Source organism: Lactuca serriola, chromosome 3, assembly GCF_051521515.1.
Source record: "Lactuca serriola cultivar US96UC23 chromosome 3, Lser_US96UC23_V15, whole genome shotgun sequence".
In the NCBI taxonomy this organism is placed as follows: Eukaryota; Viridiplantae; Streptophyta; class Magnoliopsida; order Asterales; family Asteraceae; genus Lactuca; species Lactuca serriola.
The window spans coordinates 110489128-110504692 of NC_136410.1; positions in this window are offsets into that span (position 1 = coordinate 110489128).

A 15565-nucleotide genomic window follows, 5' to 3' on the forward strand; every position below is an offset into this window, starting at 1 on the left:
AGGTAATTGATTGTCCAATCAGGTTTATACACCCTTGCTACACAAGAGTGTGGGAAACTGAATGAAGGTTGAAAACTATAACATCAATACATATATAAGAACATAAGTGTATAGATATAGTTTTGTTCAAGAAGGTAAAAATGGTTTTGTAAGACATCTAAGAGTTTTGAACAATAATTAACAATGACTTGATGTCATTTTAATAAACATTTCAAATGTAATACTTTTGATAACATGGTATTTTTAAGATAGAAAATCCTTTCATACATCACATTTTGAAGCATGTGAAATCAGTTGGATGAAAACACAGTTATAAATACCTATGATTGATTTAATAACATGTTGTTTTCTACTTGTATCCCCCCCCCCATTAAAGCATTTAAAATTATTTAAAACATTGATTAAGGGGTATGAACTCACCTGAAGATGGTGGTTAGGATGAATTGAACGGTGTAGGATTGTTAGGTGTCAAGTGAGGACTTGTACACACACTATGATCCTAAAGAACACATAATCACACATATATGCACCCAATTAGTCTTAAACTACTAATTGAAAATGTTAAGACATCCTAGAACATGATAAACACTTTATATAAGTTTTATAAGCCCTAAGGATTGCATCTAAGTTGTTGTAGGACAAGGCTAGTGGGTTTAGGGTTCCAAAGGACCCCATAGATGAGTTTACTCTCCAATAAACCTCACACAAGGAGTTTATGGTCGTAAACCCTTGAGTTTACGGCCGTAAGCTCCTAGGCCTTATGTCATTTGGTGTTTTGGAGTTCTAAATGATCCCTAGAAGCATTCCCACTTGATGGATTAATCATTGGAAGGGTTTAGGGCTTAACTACACTCCTTTGAGGAGTTTACGGCCCCAAGGCCATTTACTTTTGGGTTTACTGCCGTAAACCCATATGGAAAGGGTATTTTTATGTCTTCAAGTCCCATGCTCAACTAGGATAGGTTTTTAGACATTTATCTAAGGCTAATGAAGGCCTTAGGCACACTTTGGTACCCTTCTTTGATGTTCACAGCCCAAGGACCATAACCATTAGAGATTACGGTCGTAATCTCTCTTTGGGATGGGTTTTTGATGATTTAAGGTCCTTGAATTAAATAGGAGTAAATCAAGGTAATTGTCCAAGGCTTTAGGAGTGATTAAGGCACCCTTTGGCCCTTGAGTTTTGAGTTCACGGTCCAAGAACTTCTTAGGTCGTGAACACCTTACTCTTGGTGTTCATGGGTGATTTCTAGTCCTATATACATTAACATACAAGCCTAGCATAGTTTCATTGCATAAGGAAAGGACTAGGCATCATTTTGCCCCTTAAAGAAGGGTTCACGGTCCAAGAACTTCTTGGGCCGTGAACTCTTAAATCATGTTGTTTTGTTATGAATTCTAGGTTAATAAGCACATAATAAGCCATATAATACAACTAGAGAGAGGTACTCACGATTTGGGATGAAAACCCGAAGATCCGTGAGAGAGAAAATGGCTTTTCTCTTGTTGGAAATGTAACTAATGAATAAATATGGCTCAGAATCCTATATATAGTCTTGGGATTTTTGGCAGAAAATATTTTATTCATGAAATGAACTCTAATATCATAGGGTTTTGGAATAACAGAGTTGCACAAAACCCTAGTGCATCCACTCTCCTGATATCTCCTTAAGTGTAAATCCTGAAATACTCAAACTTATACAGAAAAGTCTGAAAAATTTACTGCGACTGTTCTAACTTCTATTGACTTGATAATGTTTGTACAAAATGGAAATTTCGGGTTGTCACATATAACTTTAATGTGAATTACGCGGCTTGCATGGATTTGCTGGAGTCGCGTTGGTTTCCCTCAATCTCTTTACATTGAGAGCGTTTAGTAGGGGTTCTAGCTTTCACATTATGACCGTAATAAAACAAATATGTTTTTAGGTTATTAGTACCTCCGCATGTCATTATAAATGACATCAGAGTACTCACTTCTCCCATTAATTTCATAAAGTGTCGATAACACTTGAAAGTTGATCTATTTTCTAGTCGAGATAGTTATAAACTAGGGTGAATATACTTCTACATTTTACAAAGGAACAGTCGGGTTTAACTCAGAACGGAAGATGCCTTGGTAGAAGGCTACTATTAAAGGTTAGGATCATGATGCTAACTTTATAATTCCTTAATGCATACGCTATAGGATACATATATGCTAGTAGATTCCGACAGCTAATAGGATGTGTGCTCTTCGCTGTAATTCCTGTTCTCGTTGGATGTGGGCTTGCACCGAGGTCACCCAATCTATTATCTACCCGAATCTATATATATATATATATATATATATATATATATATATATATATATATATATATATATATATGCTTAGTATACATTAAGTCATCATAAGGGTACCAGGTATGGATCAGGTCATAGGACACAGAGTCAACGCACAATTATTCTAGTACAAAACTTACTTATCAAAGACAGTATTTTTGGTAGACAAAACTAGAGATTTCCCAGAAAAGGGCTTAATCCATTTTACTAAGCCAGTACAGTTTTAGAGACTTTAAGTGAGTTAACTCTATAACACCTTAGTTTATACACCATGTTTATATATAAAACTAATATCTGATAGATAGCTAAATGTGTGTTTTCCCCCGACGTCCTGTTCCCTTTGGATGTGGGCTTAGGGCAGATTCCCCCAATTAACTATCTACCCGATATCAGATTATATATAGCAGTATAAACAAAGCTATAATAAAAGTAATCACCGTAGTCAATATTTTACTATAAGAAAAATAGCTTTTCTTAAAAGAACTCTCCATTAGATATAAAGGAACCATTACAAATAACTCCATGAGTAACAAGTGAATACACCAAGGTTATATATGAAAACGATCTAATAACCAATGGAATGTGTGCTATCTGTCTTACTTGATGTTCCCCGTTGGGTTGTGAGTTTAGGGCAGATGCGCATAATCGATTGTTTATTTACTCTAAGTATATATAACTTGTAGCCACTTAGTACGCATAGAAAGGCTTTTAGTGTCATTTTACTTAACTTCCATTAAAGTAGAAAATATAGGATTTTCTAGAGGAACAGGCGAACATTTCAAAACAGAACTTACAACTTGCATCACTTGTGCATATACATTTTCAACCACATTTTACAGCTTACTCACATCACTAAAATCTTATGAACTCACCAACTTAATTGTTGACAACTCTTTTAAATAACTTGTATTCTCAGGAGACTATTAGACAGGTGCTCGTGCTGTGAATTTAGAAGATGGAGCATTACAGCTTCAAGTCTTGTTTTGTTATTTGTTTATGACTTCTATGTTTTGTGAGCACACACATTGTAATCACTTTCTTTCTAAATGAAATGGTTGTTCATTACTTGCTTACCATATACATCTCTTGTGATACTTGACATGACGTCCTCCACCCCCGAACGTTTCCGCCGTTCTGGTTTTGGGGTGCGACAAACATGAATTTTGGATGTAGTGATGCCTAAATCTTGTTGAAATTTTCTTCAGTCGATGTGTGAAGAAGAGGAATAAAGTTCTCTAAGTAGAATTCCAAGGAGTTATAGGAGGAGTCATGTAACGTCCCAAAAATATGAGATAAAAATATCATTTTATTAAATCAAACCCGTCATTCATTCATTCATTTCAAAAGATCAGGGTATAAAATGTATTCTCAAAACATAGTGGTAATAAAAAAAACATGCATAATAAAACTCTGTAGCATGCCATGCGATCAAGTCGAGCCTTCCCCTTGGAGCTGGAAGTACCTGAAAAATGTTAAACCACAAAACGTAAACACAAAGCTTAGTAAGTTCCCTAAAGTAACGCATACCATACATGCATATTAGTTCGAAACTGTAATGGGTCTATTTCACTCCCGATCATATCTCAACTTAGTCAACTTTTTCATCCCCGAGTCAGTTTCAACTCAATTGGTGTTTTTCAACCGAACGGGTGTATTTCACCCTCGAGTTTAGTTCACCCCTATGCATATAACATACATTAATAACATCAAGAGCCACAAAGACAACAAGCATAATTTAATGGGTCAGAGTTGGTGCTTTCGACCCACGAGTATAGTGAGAAGACTCACCTCAATCCTGAAGATAAGTTAAACCACCCGCTAGAGCTGATGATATCAAGCCTCCTCTTGCTAAACATAACCATAATAAAACCCTAATTAACAATCAAGGAAATGACTGGCCCATGAAAGGTCTAGGATCATAATTAAACCTCCTTTAGGAAAAAGACCATTTTGCCCTTCAAATACGAAGTTCAAAAGTCAAACCGACCAAAAAGCCAATGTTCAACTCTCAGTTGACCTACACCATGCGTAACTAATCTTCGTCGTGTGTACTTAGATTACGCCCTGCGTAATGCCCCTAATCCCAAAAACTTCTATTAAGCTCTTAATCCAACAAGCCAAACTCTTAAACTCCAGAGCGCAATACCAAAACTTGGGTCCATAAAGTTATCTATTGCTCATAAACTCATGCATGGATGGATGAGAGTTCCCAAGGTCACACTTTTATGACTTATCACCTCAAAAGCATCAGAAGAAGGCACTCAAACAGTCTAGAGTAGCCCATACTTACAAGAACCAAGATTAAGGGACAAAAAGCATAAAACCATAAGCTAATTTGATCTAAAAAATGGAATATCAAGATGCAAGCTTTATACCTTCTGGAGAATGGGGATGAAGTATAATGTCTGGATCTTCAAAGCTTGGAGCTCACACTTGCTTCTCCAATGGACTCATTCTTCAAGAAAGCACCCAAAGTCACACTAAGGCTTCCAAAACTTACAATTGATGGCTAGGGTTTCAAAATAATGGTATGAGGTGATGAAGCCCTGCGTAACCTAAGTTACACCATGTGTAACTCATTAAAACGCGATCAACATTCAGCAAGTTACAATGTTCATAACTTGCTTACGCCCTGCGTAGTGCAGAACCTCAAGCTTCCAATACAACTTCAAACAACCATAGCTTCTTCGTTTCAACTCCGATTTTGACGTTCTTTATATGCACGAAAAGGTATTGACGAGCCCCCCAATTCAATCTTGCTACTTTTGGCTTAACACATGTAGAAATAAATTCCATAATCCATGCACGAAGGATAACATAAAACTTTTCCCATTTTATCCTTTGGTTCCCGCACACGAATCAAGGGCTAGATCTCATAACCAATATTATTAACCCTCAATAAGGTCCAAAATTTATTTCCTAAAAGCCTAAATCCTTTACATGATTGAATTACAGTCCATGAGCCCTGAATTAACAAATGTCTCGAAACAGGTTATTACAACTCTCCCCCACTTAAATTAGATTTTGTCCTCGAAATCATTCCTTACTACCTCCTCCGCCACACCAGTCGATCCTGCCCGAACTTCCTAAATTCCAATGAAGACTGAGAAGCCATCATACACTAACGACCGCCTACCAACACTACTATCGAAGCCAAATATTAGCAGAAATAACATACCCTATTGAAGAACGAACCTTAACATTCTGCCTACAACCAATAAAATAAGATACATCTACTCTGTGTAACGCTTGGTTCAGGTGATATTTATTTTTTTTCAAGTTTTAATGTTTTGGATTAGAACTTAACGAGTTGTAGAGCTCCAACTCGTCGTGTAGAGATTTTTCTGGACGCAGGTTAATGACCCTACTCAACGAGTTAGGAGCCCCAAGTCAACAAGTAGGCGCTGGAAAGGAAAACCCTAATTTTCCGGGCTTTGCACCCTATATAAAGAAATTATGGTCCATTTTTGGCCTCCCTCGTCGTCTTTACAATACAGAAGCACACCCTATTCGGGTTAACCCTCCATATCGAGTGTGTGTAAGGCTAAAGAGTGTGTGTTTGGTACATTTCTTAAAGAACTCAAGGATTTAAGAGCTTGGAACGAGAAAGAGCTTATAGATCCAACATATACTAGTTTTAGCAATCATTTGAAGGTAAAAGGCTATATCTTGATCTTTCTTTAGTTAGATCTCTCCATTCAAGAGATTAAGGCCTTTTTAGCCCATTTTGGACCTATTTTTGGAAGTTGGGAATGAATTGAAGTTGTAACTTCAGATCTAAACTCTTCTAGGCCCCTATAGTCATAAAGTTATCGGCTTTAGCAAGCTTTGGCCCTTCTTCATGCCCTAAACCTATTATCAAGTTTGGTTTTAGCATTTTAGCCTCTTGAAGCCTTGCATGCATGTAAAGTTGGCAACTTTACATGGAGACTACACCCTAGGGGACTTGATCTGTAGTTTGGAGCTTTAAATTCGACTAAAAAAGGGCTAAATAAGTTTAGACAAGGGAAAAATAGACGATTTGCCCTGGCAACTCGACGAGTTGGATCAAGCTACCATTCTTTCTAGATACTGAAGGAACCCGACGAGTTGAGGAGACATATCGGCGAGTTGGCTAGGGTTTTTCCCAGGTCTTCTAAACACTGAAGGAACTCGATGAGTTGCTAGATGCACTCGACGAGTTGGGGTCAACATGGATTGTTGACCTTGACTTTGACCATGGTTGACCAAGTTTGACTTTGAGGGTATTATTAGTATCTGAGTTGGAGCTGCAAGTTAGGATTTATCTTATCACTTTAGCATTTATTGAGAGGTGAGTCTTCTCACCATACCAATGGGTCCAAGACACCAAGGCCAGCCCATTACATGATATACGGATTGTTAGTTGATTATGCAATATATTGGTATGACATTTGTATGGAAGTCCCCGTCGGGTTCCCGTGGCAGTAGATTAAGATCATGAGGAGGTTCCTATGGCATTAGGTATAAGTCCTTGGAGGGTTTTCAAGGATTCCTAGTATGTCTACATGTTTAGCTCGTATGTTATTCTATGGTTAATGAAGACCGTGTGGAGGTTCCCTGTCACACCCCAAACCAAGGATGGCGGAAACGTCCGGGGGTGGAGGACTTCATGTAGAGTATCACAACAACAAGTATAATAGTGCTCAAAGTAAATACAACCATCATAAATATAATTGAAAAAGTTACACCAAAGTATATGTTTACATGATTCAAATCAATTACATTATGATACAAAATGAACTGTTTGACGATTTATCGTCCCATCCTCGAAACGTTGTTGATTTCCTGTTTTCACTGAATTCCTGAGAATACAAGTAGTTTTGAAAAGTGTCAACAAAAAGGTTGGTGAGTTCATAAGCTTTTGACAGTAAGAGTTTGAAAATCGATCTTTGTAAAGAGATGTATGTTACCAAGAAAAATCCAATATTTTCCTTATAAAAGCTATGTGGTCCTAAATGCCAGGTCCGAGAATGAACAAGTATTTGTCATACTTAAGGATATAAATGTGGTTTTAAATTGGCGTAAAACTCTTTCTGATTTGAGAAAAATCCCGAAATGAATGATGTGTAGTCTTAAATACCAAGACTGAAAATATACCATAATATCTGTAATTATTGATATAAAAAGTGATTTTAAATCGACATAAAACCCCTTTTGATTCATGAAAATCCCTGTAAACTTTATGTTGTTAAATCCCTATGTGAGCCGCTATAATCATACTAATGACTGAATAAACCTGCCACGACGTTTCTCAGGCGTCGCGAAACTGAAATGACACTTGTCACCTCAGACCTGCCGGTCTAGCTGTTGCAAGCAGCTCTGGTGTGGGGTGTCTAACCCAATATAGATCTATACACAATTATCACGTTCTCCCTCCAGGAGACTCTGATTATAACTATCAGGAATTTAGATTCCGCACTCGAACGTACGGAAGAGACTGTCTCACAATTTAGGTTAACAAGTTTACGTGTGGTGTGCATGAGTTTAAAACCTTTTTCTGTGGGAATAAAACCTTCCGAAATGTGTTTGTTGTGTTAATGGAAACATAAACCATACCTATTATAGTTTATCCCAAAACGTTTGTAATGTATAAGAACTCTTTTATGAAAACGCATTTGTGTTATGAATCCATAAACTATGCTTGTTATAGCTTAATATACGTGTTCTAAATGAATGAATAATCTTATTATGAATGACTAAGTTTCATTTTATGATGATAAAATATCAAGGAAACACATTCAATATTTAGAACTTATTGTTATACACTTTGCTCAACATAATACAAAGTGTTATGAAATTTATATGCTGTTAACTAAATTTAACCTTCCTGCGCTGTTTTAGAAAAGTCATAGAAAAATCATACGAAGTCAAAAACTAAATCCGTAAATTCTGAGAGTTCCCAAAATGTGTCTAGTTTACTCATCATTTTTATCATGATTTTTAATAACCTCCAACTTGGGTGAAATAGTCCATAACCACAAACTGGTCCGGATTGGTGTTTGAAATGATAGACAGTTTTGTACAAATCACCATAAATTGTAGAAAAATCGTATGGAGATGTGAAAGTAGTCATTTTAAAGATAATAACTGGAACTACTTACACCTAAAACAGTTTTTCAAACAAAAATGTTTAAATTGTCCAAAACAGTCCGTGAATGGAGTCCAACTTTTCTGATGAGAGCTGTTAGAAAATTTTAGTTATGTTCTTGGTGTTTTAACTTGTATCCCCCCCCCCCCCTAAAAACATGAGAAAACATGAAAATGTAAGGGTATGAAATCACCTTGATTAGTTTCAGTAGATGAGTGTTGAAGAAGAGAAGTGTCCAACTCAAGAACACTTCAAGAATCACTTGAAGATTCGAAGATCTAACAAGAATGTGATGATGTTTGTGTAAGCAACCTATGATTTTGAGTAGGAGGATGTGTAATAATCATAAGAAAGAGGATGATACTTACTAAATGAAGGAGAAAAGCCTTGGAGTATTCCTTGAAGTTCTCGAAATTGAGAGAGAAAGATGAGAGAGTTTGGAGTGTGATTATTGGTGGAAAAATGAGATAATGAATGAAGTGTGAGGAGAAAGGGGACTTTTCTAGCCTTTGACCAATTGTGAGGTTGGAAAAAGGTGGGAAAAGTACAATGAAGTGACTAGGTAAGGGCTGATGGGGAATAGTGACATGAGTGGGTATGGGTGGTTGCTTGTGTCATAGAATAAAGGAAAGTCAACACTCCACCTTTTGTACTTCACCCACTCTTTTTGGATAAGGTTTTATCCTTAAAAACGTGATAAATCATTAATTAAGGGTCCTTATATGTTAAAATAAAGTTTTTGGTGAAAATCCCGCGTTAGAACAATTAAAAACGAAGCTAAAATGAAGTCGTAGTCGAAAACCGGAAAGAATTGATCTTCTAGCGAGGCCTCTCGGATTGGGTCGGAGGTTCGGTCCTCCTGAGGCTAGGCGCGAGGCGAAGCGAAGCGTTACAGCGAGAAGAGTAGGCTCGGTCCGAAGCAGTCAGAAGCGAAATGTACTGAAGGCATCATGGGCGAAATGGATCGAGGCTTCGGGTTCGGGTCTTGTGCGAGGTTCGGGCCTGAGAGGACCCTTTGGGTTCGGTTTAGCAGCTTTCGGCTCAGAAGGGTTCGGTCCCTAAGAGGACTTTCGGTCCTAAGAAGGGTTTCGGCTCCTTAAGAGGGGTTTCGGGTCCTTAAGCCTATTTTACTCGTTTTTACCCCGATTCAAGCCGTTTTTTATCCGGTTAAGGGTCGGAATGACCCGAATGACTTCAAAAAGTTACGGGAATTTTTGAGAGAGATTTGGGAGAGATTTCACATTCTTGGAGAGATTTCTCATACATAGAGAGTTTTGGGAGAGATTTCACATTCTTGGAGAGATTTGGGAGAGATTTCATATTCTTGGAGAGATTTCTCATACAAAGAGAGTTTTGGGAGAGGTTTCACATACTCAGAGAGATTTGGGAGAGATTTGACATACGTGGGGAGGTTTGGGAGAGATTCTCGATAAAGAGAGATAGAGTGAAAACGATTGAGAGAGGTTTCGTGTGTGGCAAATGCGAGTGTACGGCTTCGCATTGCAAGGTCCGTAAACCGTGTTAAGCCTGTTTAAGGATCTTACACACTCCCTATGGGTATGCAACATTGTTTTATCGGTTTCGCTCGCCACGTACCACGGTTTTAGGTTAAGGAGATCTAGATGTACGTACTTTTCGACTTATGATCTCTCATTAGAATAGCGAGTTGTTTAGGAATTACATAATGTAAACTCTAGCACCCACAGGCAAATTGAGTCGAACGGTTTGACTTGTTGACTTCAGTTGACTTTGACTTGACCGAAAATTGACGGTTGTCACATCATCCCCCCGTTAGAGGGAATTTCGTCCCGAAATTTGAATTTAGGCATGGAGTAAGCATGAACAATCGAGTCAAGAAGTGGGGATACTTCCTAATCGACTGATTCTCGCGCTTCCAAGTGACTCCAGGTCCTTGGTTAGTATTCCAGCGAACCTTCACTAATGGGAAGCGGCGTTGCTGCGTTCGCTTGACCTCTCGGTCCATGGTCACTACGGTTCTTTCACAAAGGTGAGGCTCTTGTGGAACTCGATTTCGTCGAGGGGGATTACAAGAGTCTCGTCGGATAGATACTTCTACAAGTTTGGGACGTGTCAGGTAGAATGTACTTTACCAAGCTCGCGGGAGTAGATTGAAGTAGCAAGTTACAGGGATGATTCTGACAAGAATCTCGAAAGGCATAGTTATCTGGGGTTTTGGCTTTCCACGCTTTCCGAAGCGTACTAAGCCTTCCTAGAGTGAGGCTTCCAGAGGAATTTGGTCTCTTATTCTGCAGCTCTAAAGGTTTCCCTCTTGATTCTCTTCCCAGTCAAGGGTTCTCCCTTCCAAGTCAAAGTCGTAAGGGGTTTTGTAATTTACGAGAAGTTCCAAAGGAACTAAGACGGTAGGTCAGCGAGACCCGAAATTTTGGCGTATTCCTACTGACGCCTTTGGTGCTGACTGTTTCTCAACGGTTTTGATCAATTGAAAGGGTCCTTAAGAATTTCCACATTGATAATGATGTGTCTTAGGAATTTGACTCCTCAATTCAAAAACTCGTATCAGAGAACTTCGGGTTGGGCTTCTCTGATCGTATTGCTTCTGCGATTTGTTGTAGCTGCTCTCCTTGGTTTCCTTCTTACTACGAGGGTAGATAAGCAAGTCATTTACAATGACAATGACGAACTGATCCTAGTAAGAATGGCATATCCTATTTATTACGTTCATGAATACTGCGAGCGGGTTGGTCCTATCCGAGGGGTATCACTACGGACTTGCAGCGTCTATATCGAATTTGGAGGATTGTCCTCAGACATCCTTCTCCAATACTCACGACTGGTGATATTCAGATCTTAGGTCCAATTCCTGAAGGGTACCTCGTTCCTTGCGGTTGGTCGACCTATTCGCCTATGCGAGGCAAATAGTAAAGGTTTCTATTGGAGATATTGTCGGGGCCTCAGAGGTTGATGGAACTACGAGCAATTTGTCTTTCTATTTGAAGAATAAGACCGGAGTTCTCCAGGGTGAGAAGCTTGGTTCTTCAATTTCATTGCTGAGTAGTTCGACAGATTTGACCTGACAGTTCTTGTAGCTCGGTAGGAAGCATGTGGGTTTGGTTTTTGCGACTAGACCTTTTCGGATGGTAGGACATTCACTCGTCCTCCTGGGCAACCTTGGCTCGAAGCTCATGGCAGGGCTCGTACCTGCTCCATCTATCATTAACTTGCCCATATAGGTCGTATGTGCTTAAGATTGGCAACACAGTTGGATGGGTGACTCTGCCCCAATTCCACAATCAGACATGGAACACGAATTAGGGCGGAAGCACACATCCAATGTTCGTAGAATCTTAATTATACATTATCCTCGCGTATACACGTAGTAGTGGTAGACTAACCGTATCCGTCCCAAGCTTCTGTGCTTGAACCTTGCCTGCTACATGCGTGACATTCCCGAAGGTCTCCTGTAAATACTTGTGATAAGGTTTCGGGAAGTATAACACCCCTTTGGTGCGTGTTTTGGAGTTTCGCAGCAAGAGATGACCCGGAGATCCGTGCTGGACGTGTTTATGGGAGACAAAGGTTCCGATATTTTCGTGGGTTAGGTGAAGGGCCATTTTGTAGTCGTTAAATTCGAAAGATGAGGGCTATATCAATCAAAATTGGATGATGACAACAGTATCTTTTTAGATAACATGTGTTAAGCTGTATTCGTAAGAAGAGATCGCTAGAGTGATAGAGTATCTTGTGTTTCTTATCAGGGTGTTCTGATTCGTTTGATATTATTATTTACTATAGATGATTCATACCACAATGTCTGGAACTGGTAGTGGGTGTGTTTCGATTGCCAGTAATGATACTTGATATCATGATCCCTGACAGGTTTCCCTACGATCGAGTGGTATATGAACGTTGTATGTAAGTTGATGTTGGTGAAATCGTCGAGTGGGTGGCCCCACTCAATTCCTACTACTAGACATGGAATAGGAGTCAGGATGGAATTATTTGTTTCAAGGCTTCTTTATTTTGATTACAAATAATCCCTGATGTATGTATAAAGTCATCACATCTTACAGGTAATGATCCTAAGGTTATATATCAATGTCTTTGGTTTGATTTGAACGAGAGAGTGTTTTAACTACTTTTAGAAAGACTGAGATTTTAGAAAACATATCAAATTCCTTACAAACATATGGTACTTAAACGTTTTTGTCGTTGGTAACATTACAAAAGTCCTAATATGGTTCCCTGCTGCTCCTGCTGGTGTGTTCATCACACTCCTCCTGCCCCCCGTCATTCTTCTCGGTTGGACACTCTCTCTTGAAGTGTCCCGTTTCACCGCATAAGTAGCATACTTGGTCTACCTTGGTGCTGGTGATTCAAGGGAGATAATGGGTCGGGGCCTTACAGAAACGGAAGGTATGTCCTTTCCTGTTGTAGTTATTACAGTGTGGAATCTGGCAAGCTCCTGTGTGATGGTAGTTACACTTGTTACACTTCGGGAGTGCTCCTATATACTGCCTGACCGGTGCTGGAGTGGCAGACGTTGTGGCTAGTGTCGAGACATGATTTGTGACTGCTGTCATTATAGTAGGAGCAGCCCCATATTGCTGTCTTTTAGCGAGTTTTTGTGATTGGTTGCGCTCCTTCATGTTCCAAAACTTTCTCTTCTTGTTCTTAGGTTTGTGGCCTGAGGTATTTTCGCTGGAAAACACCCGTTGGTGTTCCTGATTTTTACCACAATCTGTATTGTCAGTACCGCTTCCATTTCTGCTGGCGTTGTTAGCATTGAACTGCGCCATGACGGCTGCCATGGCTGCCGTGACTGCAGCCTGAAAAGTAGCAGAATCTATCTGCATGGTTGGCGCCTTGCTAGTTGGTTGGTTTCCCCTTGGTGAAGACATAGCTCTGTTCCATGATGAAAAAAGACTTCGTTAGTGGAAGTGATTATCTTAAGTGCATCCTTACGAGTTACATTTACGCATATAAATTTTTGCACATTACTGTACTATTCCTAGTGTTCCCGCTAACGTTCTTGAAATGGAGTTATGGCAGTGGGTAAGAGTAGGTTTCATACAGGCGTTAGGATTTACTCATCTTAGAATCATGTTTGTCTGAACACGCTTGGTTGAGGAGTTTTGATGGGACCCGGTGCATTAGTGCTGGTATGATCGCACCCATAGGTCTATGAAGAAGGAACTTCTCAACAAAATGTTTAAGGGTGAGATGATAATGAGTTTTTAGAATGGCTATACGTCGCGAGTTTCTAACTAAGTTTATCTTATATTGATTTGTAACGCAATCTGGTCATTAAGGGTGTTCTGAAAACAATTCATATCGAGATTCTTTATATGGTATATTCATGTATTTCAGTAGTTCTGTATCCAAGTGAACCCTTATACTTAACCCAAGCTAGGTCCTTATTATGACCAATTGAAGTATGCTTAGTTATATAACTAAGACTAAATAGACCTTCGAGTCTATTAGGTATATCCTATGCCCATCTTGTAAATATGATTCTAGTAATTCTGGTTTCAGTGAAAATTTTTGACCTAGATGTAGGTTTACCTCACATCCGTGCATGGGAAAGTTTTGATAGCAACTAGATCCCTCGTTTAGTATGACCACTTAAATCCCAGTGTCATGCTTACGCCTAGAATAAGTAGCACCAACGCATACTCACGAACCTAATTTACAAGGTCTTGTGAGCGGTATGAACTCTACTTACGACGATCCGTCCCTTGCGATGCCTGAGGCAAAGTCGATGCACCTTGCAGCTCTGTCAATCAATGCGTGGCTGCAATCCTCCTCTCTTTGAATGTCGTGTGTCTACCCCGTTACTCTTTTGCCTCTGCCTGAGTGGCGATAAGGTCCAAAACAGAGATTTGGTCTCCAAAATAGTAGTCTCTTTCCGAGTCTCGGGTACGTGAGACAGTAGGGCCTGTAGTAGCGCGCAGTTTCCGAACTCGGGTTGTAGTCTACCTGCTTTAATCCCCGGTGTTCGCGATCTGCCGGGTCTTCGCCGGGAGGGCTCTGTCAGTCGGTCCCCCATGATTGAGGTCATAGCACCCTCGTTGGTCTCCACATGGTGGTTGTTGTCATTGCTATCGACATTCAACCCTCGATCACGATTGCCCAATGGGGCACAGGTTCGATGTAGTTGAAACGGTTCACGGAAACCCTTGCTATGCATGGAGGATTGATTACCTCCGGTTCTGCTTCTGATTCTCCTCATAACCATTCACCATTTCTCGGGTTCGGATTGGGAAAGTAGGGGTCGTCCGGTAAGTAGGATCTCACTATGTTGTTCGTGCGAGAATAGAAGTGGAAGAGATAATTACTAGGCGTCTAACTCTATAATTAGTTACTTATAGGGGTGATCCTTATTAGTTACTTCTATAATGACATAGTGCATACTAATTACATATAACAAGATATGATAGACCTTCAAATAAGTGATTATACCCTAGATCCACATCCAAAAAGGGAAAAGGAAGTAAGGCAGTGACCACAAATTCTAAGTCTATGATTTCTAAGTTATATAATATATTAGGGTATCCACCTAGGGACTATAGACCTATTATTAAGGATCTATTTAGTTTTCATATAAGTTATGATATTACAAAATACTCCTATAGTATTTTCAACTCCTATTCTGTTCTAATGTTCTCATTGTGGTAGTGTTGGTAAGTATTTAGACTTGATGCCATATCACAACCATTCTTGGGCATGTGCTAATCACTCCTCAGACTAGCATAGTTGATCAGGCTATGCCATTCCCAAGACTAAACATAAACACTCGAGCTTACCTGTGATATTCAACAATCGTTACTTTTGTTTTGTTCGAGAATGATGCTGACCTTAATATGTATGCATGCATGTATACTTTTAATAGGAAATTATTTATTTCTAAAAGTATAATTGTTTTGAAAACTTTAAATCAGAGACTTTTAGTCCCAATGAATTTATAGTTTGTATATCTTATTGGTTCGATATACTGAGTTCACTATAAACAATGCTCTGATACCAATCTGTCACACCCCCAAACCAAGGATGACGGAAACGTCCGGGGGTGGAGGACTTCATGTAGAGTATCACAACAACAAGTATAATAGTGCTCAAAGTAAATACAACCCTCATAAATATAATTGAAAAAGT